Raw genomic sequence first — 10,000 nt, 5'->3', positions numbered from 1 at the left:
ACGGAACTACTTGCTTTGAATGCAAGAAGAAAAACACAAAGTGGGATGAATCGAGCTCCTCCGAAGACGAGGAGAAAATCAAGAAAGGCGAGGTGGCAAACTATGCCTTAACGACATTCAACGATGAGGTAATCAAAACCCCCTTAATTTATTTCGAAATTACATGATGCTTTTCATAATGCATTTTCTTTTTTAGTATAGAATTAATTTTCTTAAAAATTACATGTTTAAAAAAAATGAAAATGCAAAAATTATGATCATACTAGTAGTTTTGAAAATAATCATGAAAAATATATATTTTATGATAAACAAACAAAATGATTTTGATTAAAAATATAAAATCATGCTATATGTGGTTAAGAAGTAATAATGTGTATCACGTTGATTTCCATTGTTATTTCTTGATTTTGATTAAATAAAATCATGTTTGATTTGAAGAAATGTATTATGATGTAATATTAAATATTTTGATTGATAATTTTATGCATGAGATTTTAAGTTATACATGATGATAAGCATGTGTTATTTTCATAAGTGTATTTGAAAAACTATGGCAAAAATGTGCTCGAATGCATGAACTTGTTAAGATTATTTTTCAGACTTTCTTGATTCAATGATCAAATCACTTAATTGCCATGATAATTTTACACTATTACATGCCTTAATAACATGTTGGAAATTATGTGTTTTGGATACAAAAATTTTCATGATCATGAGCATGTTTTATCTTCATAATTGAATTTGAAAATCTATAGCAAAACCATGTCCGAATGCATGAAAGTGTTAAATTTCATTTTTGGATTTTCTTGATCCTTATAATTCATTTTTGAGAATCTATTAATCTTGATGGTTTTATGACGAAATTCATTTTTCGATCCTAAACGTTGATGCATGTTTTTATTTGACATAAAAGAAAAGAACATGCATGTATGAAATAAATCACTTGAATTAAAACAACTAAAAAGTAAAAAGGTTTCTTCTTAAAAAAATTATTTTTTTTGACTTTATTGATTTTTCAAAAAGGGAAATTAATGAATCTATCTGTATTACTTTTGTGAATCTCTTGAAAATGATCTTGATTTGATGATTTAAATGAGCTTTATCTTGATTTTTTAAAATTTATAAATTGAGATTTATTATGCTTAAATCAAGATTTTATATGCATGAATTAATATCTTGTTCTCTTACAAGATTGAATGAATTCTATCTTTTTCATGATCTCCTAAGAATTCTTTATGTTATTTATTTAAGAGGAGATTTGTTAAAATGAATCACAGTTTCTCTTGATTTTTCGAAATTATAACTTGAGTATTCATTTTGTAAATCAAGATTGTTTATATGTTCTTTCATAACATCTTTTAAGCTTATGACTTGAATTTTGTTATGTGAAATTCTTTGAATGTATGAAATACATCTCATCACCTAATAATTATTCTTGATATTCCTTATGTGATGATATGAATACATGAAATATTCATTAATTTGTTTTGATGTATACAAATAAGAAGTTTCGATCATGCATGGTAGGATGTAGTTTGACAAATTTGGTACCATCATGATGTAAAATAAATGATGATTTGGAATCATGCATTAATGATGATTTTATATTTTGGTATGATGCATGCAATGATGAAATATTCATGAATTTGAAATGATGCATGTAATACTTATGATAATGATGTACATGATATTGAATCTCGTATTTTGATAATAAAACCACTTGATATATGTTTATGACTTAATCTGCGCTTTGAGTGATACAGGATGCTTCGATCAAGATGAGACAATTAAAGCAGAAAAATTTATGTTGTGCCAGAGGAACATGTTAGAAGATTGGACGTCGGGCCGGTGGATCGGTCGGCGTATCGATAGAAGGCTTCGGGTCATGGACTCGGGCATCAGGCCAAGAAAAGCGAGTATTGTGCCAAGAATATTGGAGTTGCGGAGTCAACTGGCCGATTGGGTAATAGGCCGCAGGAGAGGACGATGCGTCGAAGAATCGGATGAAATGTCGAGGAATCGGACGAAACGTCGATGGACCAATAACATGTCGGATAACTTGGTTAATTGCTTAGGATTAATTGTCTCGATCGAAGTTTTATTTTATATGTGCAGGATTAACTACGATGGAAGTAAGACATGCAGTAGGAGTTGCGCCGGAGTCAAGACTATGATCACGTTGGGAGTTCGAGAGTCTGACGGAAGTCCGGACGGTCGTCGAATGTTCTACGGGAACAAATCCGAGAAGTCCAGGAGCTTGCCAAAGAAGCTTGTCGGAACTCACCAAGTAGATCGTCGCAAGTCTAGGAGTTTGCCGGAAGTCCGCTGAAGCATCGCCGAAGGTTCGTCGGATGTTCACCGGAAGCTCGCCGGAAGAAGCGATTGAAGCACCGGAGCAAGTTGTAGTAAATGTCTTAAGAAATATCGTAGTTAGCATGTAGATTAAGTTAGGAATGCGAGATGATCCCATTAACTTAATCTGGGGGCAATTGGGCCCTTGATAGACCCAAATTGGGCCGAATGGATCAACCCATTCGAACCAGAATTCCTACCAGGCGGTGGCACCAGCCAGGAGATGGTCTCTTAGGAAAGCTGGGCGGTGCAATCGCCCTAGTCAGGCGGTGGCACCACCTGGGCTCAGTCTTCGAGCGAGACTGAGCGGTGCAACCGCCCCTGACAAGCGATGGGACCGCCTGAGGTCGGTCTCCGAGCTCTGCCAAGCAGTGGCACCGCCCAGAAGCTCAGTCTCTGAGCTTTGCCAAGCGGTGCAACCGCCCGTGTCAAGCAGTGGCACCGCCCAAAGGCTCAGTCTCTGAGCTTTGCCAAGCGGTGCAACCGCCCTTGACAAGAGGTGGCACCGCCCAAAGGCTCAGTCTCCGAGCTCTGCCAAGCGATGCAACCGCTCTAGTCAGACGGTGCAACCGCCAGACCCCAGAATTCTGGGAGATGACAGTTTTGAGCTCGAAATTCAAACTGGTTTGGGGCCTATAAATACCCCACCCTTTCAGCAATGAAAGGGCAACTCAAAAAGCACCAAAAGCTTGATCTTACTATGTGATTTTAGAGCTCAAAAGTGTTGTAAAGTCTAGAAGTTCTCTTCCCTCTTTTCTTCCAAGTTTTGATCTTTCAAGAGAGGAGAGAAAAGTTTGTAAGGGTTGTCTCCTAAGCCCGTCAAAAGGAGTGAAATTGTAAAAGGGTGGTTGGCCTTCGCCTATTGAAGGAAGGCCTCTAGTGGACGTCGGTGACCTTGTTGGTGGAGGAAGCCAAAAGTGGATGTAGGTCAAGATTGACCAAACCACTCTAAATCTCGGTTTGCATTTACTTTGAGAATCTTATCTTTACTGCAAACCTCCTCAGTATCTTGCTGCCTTCTGCTCATTTACGAACGTGTTTTGTAGTTAAGTATTTTCCGAATTGGCGTTAAGACGGAAATAGGTTTTATCGTACGAACATCATATTTCAGTTTGCACTTACATTTTGATTTCTATCTTAACTGCAAACTGCCTTCCTTACTTTACTTCAAATATGTTTCCGTAAGCTTTCAAAGTTATTATCCGCATAAAATGACTTTTACATCGAAATCAGATTTCAACGTACGAACGCAGTTTTAATCGTCAAAAATTTTCCGCTGCACTAATTCACCCCCCCCTCTTAGTGCTCTTGATCATAACAATTGGTATCAGAGCTCGGTATTTCTCATTTCGGATTTACACCCGAGAGAAATGGCTCTTCATGGCTTTCAAGAGGGCTTATCGGTTGTTCGTCCACTGTTGTTTAACGGATTGAACTACACTTATTGGAAAACTCGAATGAGAGTTTTGTTGATTTCTATGAATTTGGATTTATGGAATATTATTGAAAACGGTTTTCAACTTCCCTCTAAACCAATGAACGAATGGTCGGATTTGGAGAAGAAGTATTTTTCTTTAAACACAAAGGCTATGAATGCCTTATTTTGCGCTTTGGACAAAAATGAGTTCAATCAGATTTCTACGTGCGAAACAGCTTTTGATATTTGGCGAACATTTGAAATCATACACGAGGGAACTAGTAGAGTCAAAGACTCAAAAGTTAACATTTTATTACATAATTTTGAGTTTTTTCGAATGCAACCAAGTGAGACTATAGGCGACATGTACACCCGTTTCACGGATGTCGTCAATAATCTAAGAGTTCTTGGTAAATCTTTTTCGAATTTTGATCTCATAAGCAAGATCTTAAGATCCATTCCAAAAAGGTGGGATCCTAAAATAACTGCAATACAAGAGATAAAAAATTAAAATGATTTTCCATTAGAAGAATTATTCGGGTCATTAATGACCTATGAAATGAAACTTTTGGAATATTTTGAACCCGATGAGCACTTGAACCACCTTCCAAAGAATAGGAAGGATTTGGAACTCCGAACAAATGAATACCACTTGAGCGATGACTCAAGTGATGAGGATAATGATGAACTTGAACTTCGAACACTAAATCTTAATAAATTTATTAAAAAAAATCTAAAATAAACAATGAACTTGAACGAAGGAAGAGGCCAAAGAAGAGGAAGACAACCAAGGATGAATCAAAAACTTCCAAAGGTGAAACGGCGAATTGGGCTTTGACGGGCTTCGACTACAAGGTAAGTAACTCAACTCTCTTGAATTATTTTGAAATTACTTGAAGTTTTTCATGAGTGCTTAATTTAGATAGTAGGAATAGGAAATAAAAAATTATTTTTCAAAAATTATATCATGTTATTCTTTTTAGCATCTTTGAAAAATTAAAAATTTGATCATGAAAAGTATATTGCTAAGGTTTCATGCATGTTATGTTTTGAAATGTTGAATGATGTATGCAACATTAGGGATGATAATTATATGATATGTGATAATGCTTAGGATTAATCCATGCATGTGTATCTTGATGATTTTATGTCATGCATGAGTTTTGGAAGTAAATGTTCATTTGAAACTCTTATTTTAGATTAACATGTTTTTGGTCTAATCGTTTTTATGACGAATTAAGATGACATTCTCATTACATATTAAGATAACATAGTGCATGTACATCTATGTATGAATTTCTTGATAGTCTTTTGATGATAGATATGATATCATGATGTGTTTGGTCTTGACGGTTTCATGACGAAACTTATGTTTCGATTTTAAATGATGATACATGTTTTCACAAAAGACTTGAATACCCTCACATGAAATCAATTGTATGAAATGGAAATAAATTTTCTATCCTATTGAGATTAATGAATTTATTTTATCAATCTTATGAATCTCATGAAAATATACATGATGATAAGCATGTGTTATTTTCATGAGTGTATTTGAAAAACATATGGCAAAACCATGTCCGAATACATGAAAGTGTTAAATTTTATTTTCAGATTTTCTTGATCTTAATAATTCATTTTTGAGAATCTATTGATCTTGATGGTTTTATGATGAAATTCATTTTTCGATCCTAAACGTTGATGCATATTTTTATTTAACATAAATGAAAAAGCATGCTAATATGAAATCAATCACTTAAAAATGAAATACTTAAAAAAAAGGGGAAAATATATTATCAATGAAATCATGAATCTACTTATGTTATGAATTTTGTGAACTATAAAAGTGATTTTGATGATTTGAATTTGAAATGAGTTTTATCAAAATCATAATATTGATTTCTTGGAATAACATGAGATTACCTTTGATGATCATTTTGATTATTATGATTCATGGAATTTTGGATTCATGACTTGGTCTTACATTTGTTTATGAGATGGTTGAAATCTTTATACCTTTGAATTATTCCCTTCTCCTTTCAATTTTTGAATTTATGCATGTTACATGTCAAACATTTGAAACCATGTTTTGGTATCATGCATATCTAAGAAATATTGATTTGACAAAATGAATGATGATTTTTCTCTTGAATATAACTCGTGATATATTTTTTTTTGAATCATCATCTTGATTTCTCGATATTCGATACATGAAATTTTATTATGAATCAAGATTTTTTGTTTAATCGATCTCCTAAGATTTTCGTTCGATTATTTATGAGGAGATTTTTCAAAAAAAAAATCATGTCTTTTGGTATTCACATGTTTAAATCTTTTATGATATGATCTTTATGCAATTCCTTATATTCATGAAATATTTATCTCATCACCCAACTAATTCTTCTTGATATTCTTTATGTGATGATATGAATGCATGAAATATTCATAAATTTGTAATGATGCATGCAATACTTATGATAATGATGTACATGATGTATTGCATATGATGTGTATCATGAATGCTTTAAATGATGAATGTTTGATATCATGATCAACATGTTGATAAATGCTTAAAAATTTTAATGCTTGAATATCATGTATGATATGCTCATAATGATGATTGATTTATTTATATTATGCATGAAATATGAAATGTATGGTTTTGAAAATGTGCATGTTTTAATTTGAAAATATAATGATAAGATTGATACTTACCTTTGTCATGATTTAGAAATTGACGCAAAGGGTCTTCCCTTCTTTTTGACATTGACAAAGGGTGAGAAATATCGCTAGCTCATCTTGCAAAATTTAGAAACATGCACTTTGCAAAGGAAGCAAATATTTGCTAGCTTACATATTGCAAGGAAAAGAACTTGACATCTTGAACATCACAAAAATTTGCTACCTTGCATGATGCAAAATTTGCTAGAATTGCTAGCTTGTGATCTAAAGAGAAGCAAAAAGTTGCTATCTCAAAAGAAGCAAATTGCACAAATCAAGAAGAAAGCAAAAATTTACACTTCTCAAAAGAGAAGAAATTGCTATCTTGAACATCACCGAGAATTGCTAGCTTGAAATCTCAAGAAAATGCAAAAATGTGCTATCGTGCCTATCTCAAGAAAAGCAAATATGCCAACTTGCATATCTTTGAATTTGCTAGCTTGTATATTATAAAACTTGCATATTTCAAGAAGCAAGAGTTACTTTCTTGAACATCTCTAAATTGCTAGCTTGCAAGTTCTAAAATGTTGTAACATTGCTAGCTTGCATGATATAGAACTTGCTATCTTGAACATTACCAAAAATGCTATCTTATATGCTGTAAAACATGCATATCTAAAACTTGCTAGCTTGTATGTTCTAAGCATGATGTAACACTTGCTAAATTTTCTAGCTTCAAAACTGCATGATGATAAAACTTGATATTATGTTTTTCATGCAATGAGTTAAACTTATATTCCAAACACAAGAATAGTTGGACTTCTCCTTTTTGTTGATGACAAAGGGGGCGAAGTATGATGTTATGCATAAGTTTATACATAAGTTAATGATGATGTGTTGCAAGTATTCATGATGAATATTGCAATGACTTGAATTTAGTTTGAATTCAAGGTTCTATCAATATGGCATATTGATAGGGGGAGTTTGTTTAAACTCTGGGAGTTAAGGTTAACTCAATCATCAAGTGGTTGTCATTATCAAAAAGGGGGAGATTGTTGAATCTCGTATTTTGATGATGAAATCACTTGATATATGTTTATGACTTAATCTGCGTTTTGAGTGATGCAGGATGCTTCGATCAGGATGAGACAATTAAACCAGGAAAAATCATGTTGTGCCGGAGGAATATGTCAGAAGATTGGACGTCGGGCCGGTGGATCGATCGACGTATCGACAGAAGGCTTCGGGTCGTAGACTCGGGCATCGGGCCAAGAAGAGTGGGTATTATGCCAAGGGTATCAAAGTTGCGGAGTCAACTGGCCGATTGGGAAATAGGCCGCAGGAGAGGACGATGCGCCGAAGAATTGAACGAAGCGTCGAGGGACCAATGATATGTCGAACAACTTGGTTAATTGCTTAGGATTAATTGTCTCGATCGAAGTTTTATTTTACATGTGCAGGATTAACTATGATAGAAGTAAGACATGCAGCAGGAGTTACGCCGGAGTCAAGACTATGATCACGTTGGGAGTTTGAGAGTTCGACGGAAGTTCGGACGGTCATCAGAGGTTCTGTGGGAACAAATCCGAGAAGTCCAAGAGCTTGCCAAAGAAGCTTGTCGGAACTCGCTAAGTAGATCGTCGCAAGTCCAAGAGTTTGCCGGAAGTCCGCCGAAGCATTGCCAAAGGTTTGTCGGATATTTGCCGGAAGTTCACTGGAAGCTCGCCGGAAGAAGTGATTAACGTACCGAAGCAAGTTGTAGTAAATGTCTTAAGAAATATCGTAGTTAGCATGTAGATTAAGTTAGGAATAGGAGACGATCCCATTAACTTAATCTGGGGGCAATTGAGCCATTGATAGACCCAAATTGGGCCGAATGAAACAACCCATTCGGACCAGAATTCCTGCCAGGCGGTGGCACCACCTAGGAGATGGTCTCCCAGGAAAGCTGGGCGGTGCAACCGCCCCAGTCAGGCGGTGGCACCGCTTGAGCTCAGTCTCCGAGCGAGACTGGGCGGTGCAACCGCCCCTGTCAGGCGGTGGCACCGCTAGAGGCTTAGTCTCCGAGCTCCACCAAGCGGTGCAACCACCCTTGTCAGGCGGTGGCACCGCCCAGAGGCTCAGTCTCCGAGCTCTGCCAAGTGGTGCAACCGCCCCTAACAGGAGGTAGCACCGCCCAAAGGCTCAGTCTCCGAGCTCTGCCAAGCGGTGCAACCGCCAGACCCCGGAATTCCGAGAGATGACAGTTTTGAGCTCGGAATTCAAACTGGTTTGGGGCCTATAAATACCCCACCCTTTTAGCAATGAAAGGGCAACCCAAAAAGCACCGAAAGCTTGATCTTACTCTGTGATTTTAGAGCTCAAAAGTGTTGTAAAGTCTAGAAGTTCTCTTCCCTCTTTTCTTCCAAGTTTTGATCAAGAGAGGAGAGAAAAGTTTATAAGGGTTGTCTCCTAAGCCCGTTAAAAGGAGTGAAACTGTAAAAGGGTGGTTGACCTTCGCCTATTGAAGGAAGGCCTCTAGTGGATGTCGGTGACCTCGTTGGTGGAGGAAGCCAAAAGTGGATATAGGTCAAGATTGATCGAACCATTCTAAATCTTGGTTTGTATTACTTTGTGCATCTTATCTTTACTGCAAACCTCCTTAGTAGCTTATTGCCTTCTGCTCATTTATGAACGTGTTTCATAGTTAAGTATTTTCCGAATCGGCGTTAAGACGGAAATCAGTTTTATCATACGAACATCATATTTTAGTTTGCGCTTACATTCTGATTTCTATCTTAACTGCAAACTGCCTTCCTTACTTTATTTCAAATATATTTCTATAAGCTTTCAAAGTTATTATCTGCATGAAATGACTTTTACGTCGGAATCAGATTACAACATACGAACGCAGTTTTAATCGTTGAAAGTTTTTCGCTACACTAATTCACCCCCCCCCCCCCCCCTCTTAGTGCTCTTGATCCTAACACATGATCTATTGCATATAATGTGTATCATGAATGCTTTAAACGATGAATGTTTGGTATCATGATCAACATGTTGATAAATGCTTAAAAATTTTAATGTTTGAGTATCATATATGATATGCCTATTAATGATAATTGATTTATTTTTTCGGTATCGTGCATTAAAAATAAAGTTTTTGAAATTATGTATGTTTTAATTTGAATATATAATGATGCACAAATAAGATTGATACTTACCTTTGTCATAATCTGAAAATTGATATAAGGGTCTTCCCTTCTTTTTCACAATGACAAAGGGGGAGCAAAAATTTCTAGTGTGGACATCATGAAAAGAGGCAAACTAGCTAGCTTGCACAATTTAAGACGAAAGCAAAAATTGCACTTCTCAAAAGAGAAGAAATTGCTATCTTGAACATCACCAATAATTGCTAGCTTGAAATCTCAAGAAAATGCAAAAATGTTCTATCTTGCCTATCTCAAGATGCTAAACATACTAAACTTGCACTTTGCAACGAAAATAAAATTGCGAGCTCAAACATTGCAAAGGAAGCAAAAATTTGCTAGCTTGCAAACTTGCATATTTCAAGAAGCAAGAGTTGCTTTC

Source organism: Musa acuminata, chromosome BXJ2-5, assembly GCF_036884655.1.
Source record: "Musa acuminata AAA Group cultivar baxijiao chromosome BXJ2-5, Cavendish_Baxijiao_AAA, whole genome shotgun sequence".
Lineage (NCBI taxonomy): Eukaryota > Viridiplantae > Streptophyta > Magnoliopsida > Zingiberales > Musaceae > Musa > Musa acuminata.
Note: the sequence above shows the minus strand (reverse complement) of the source record.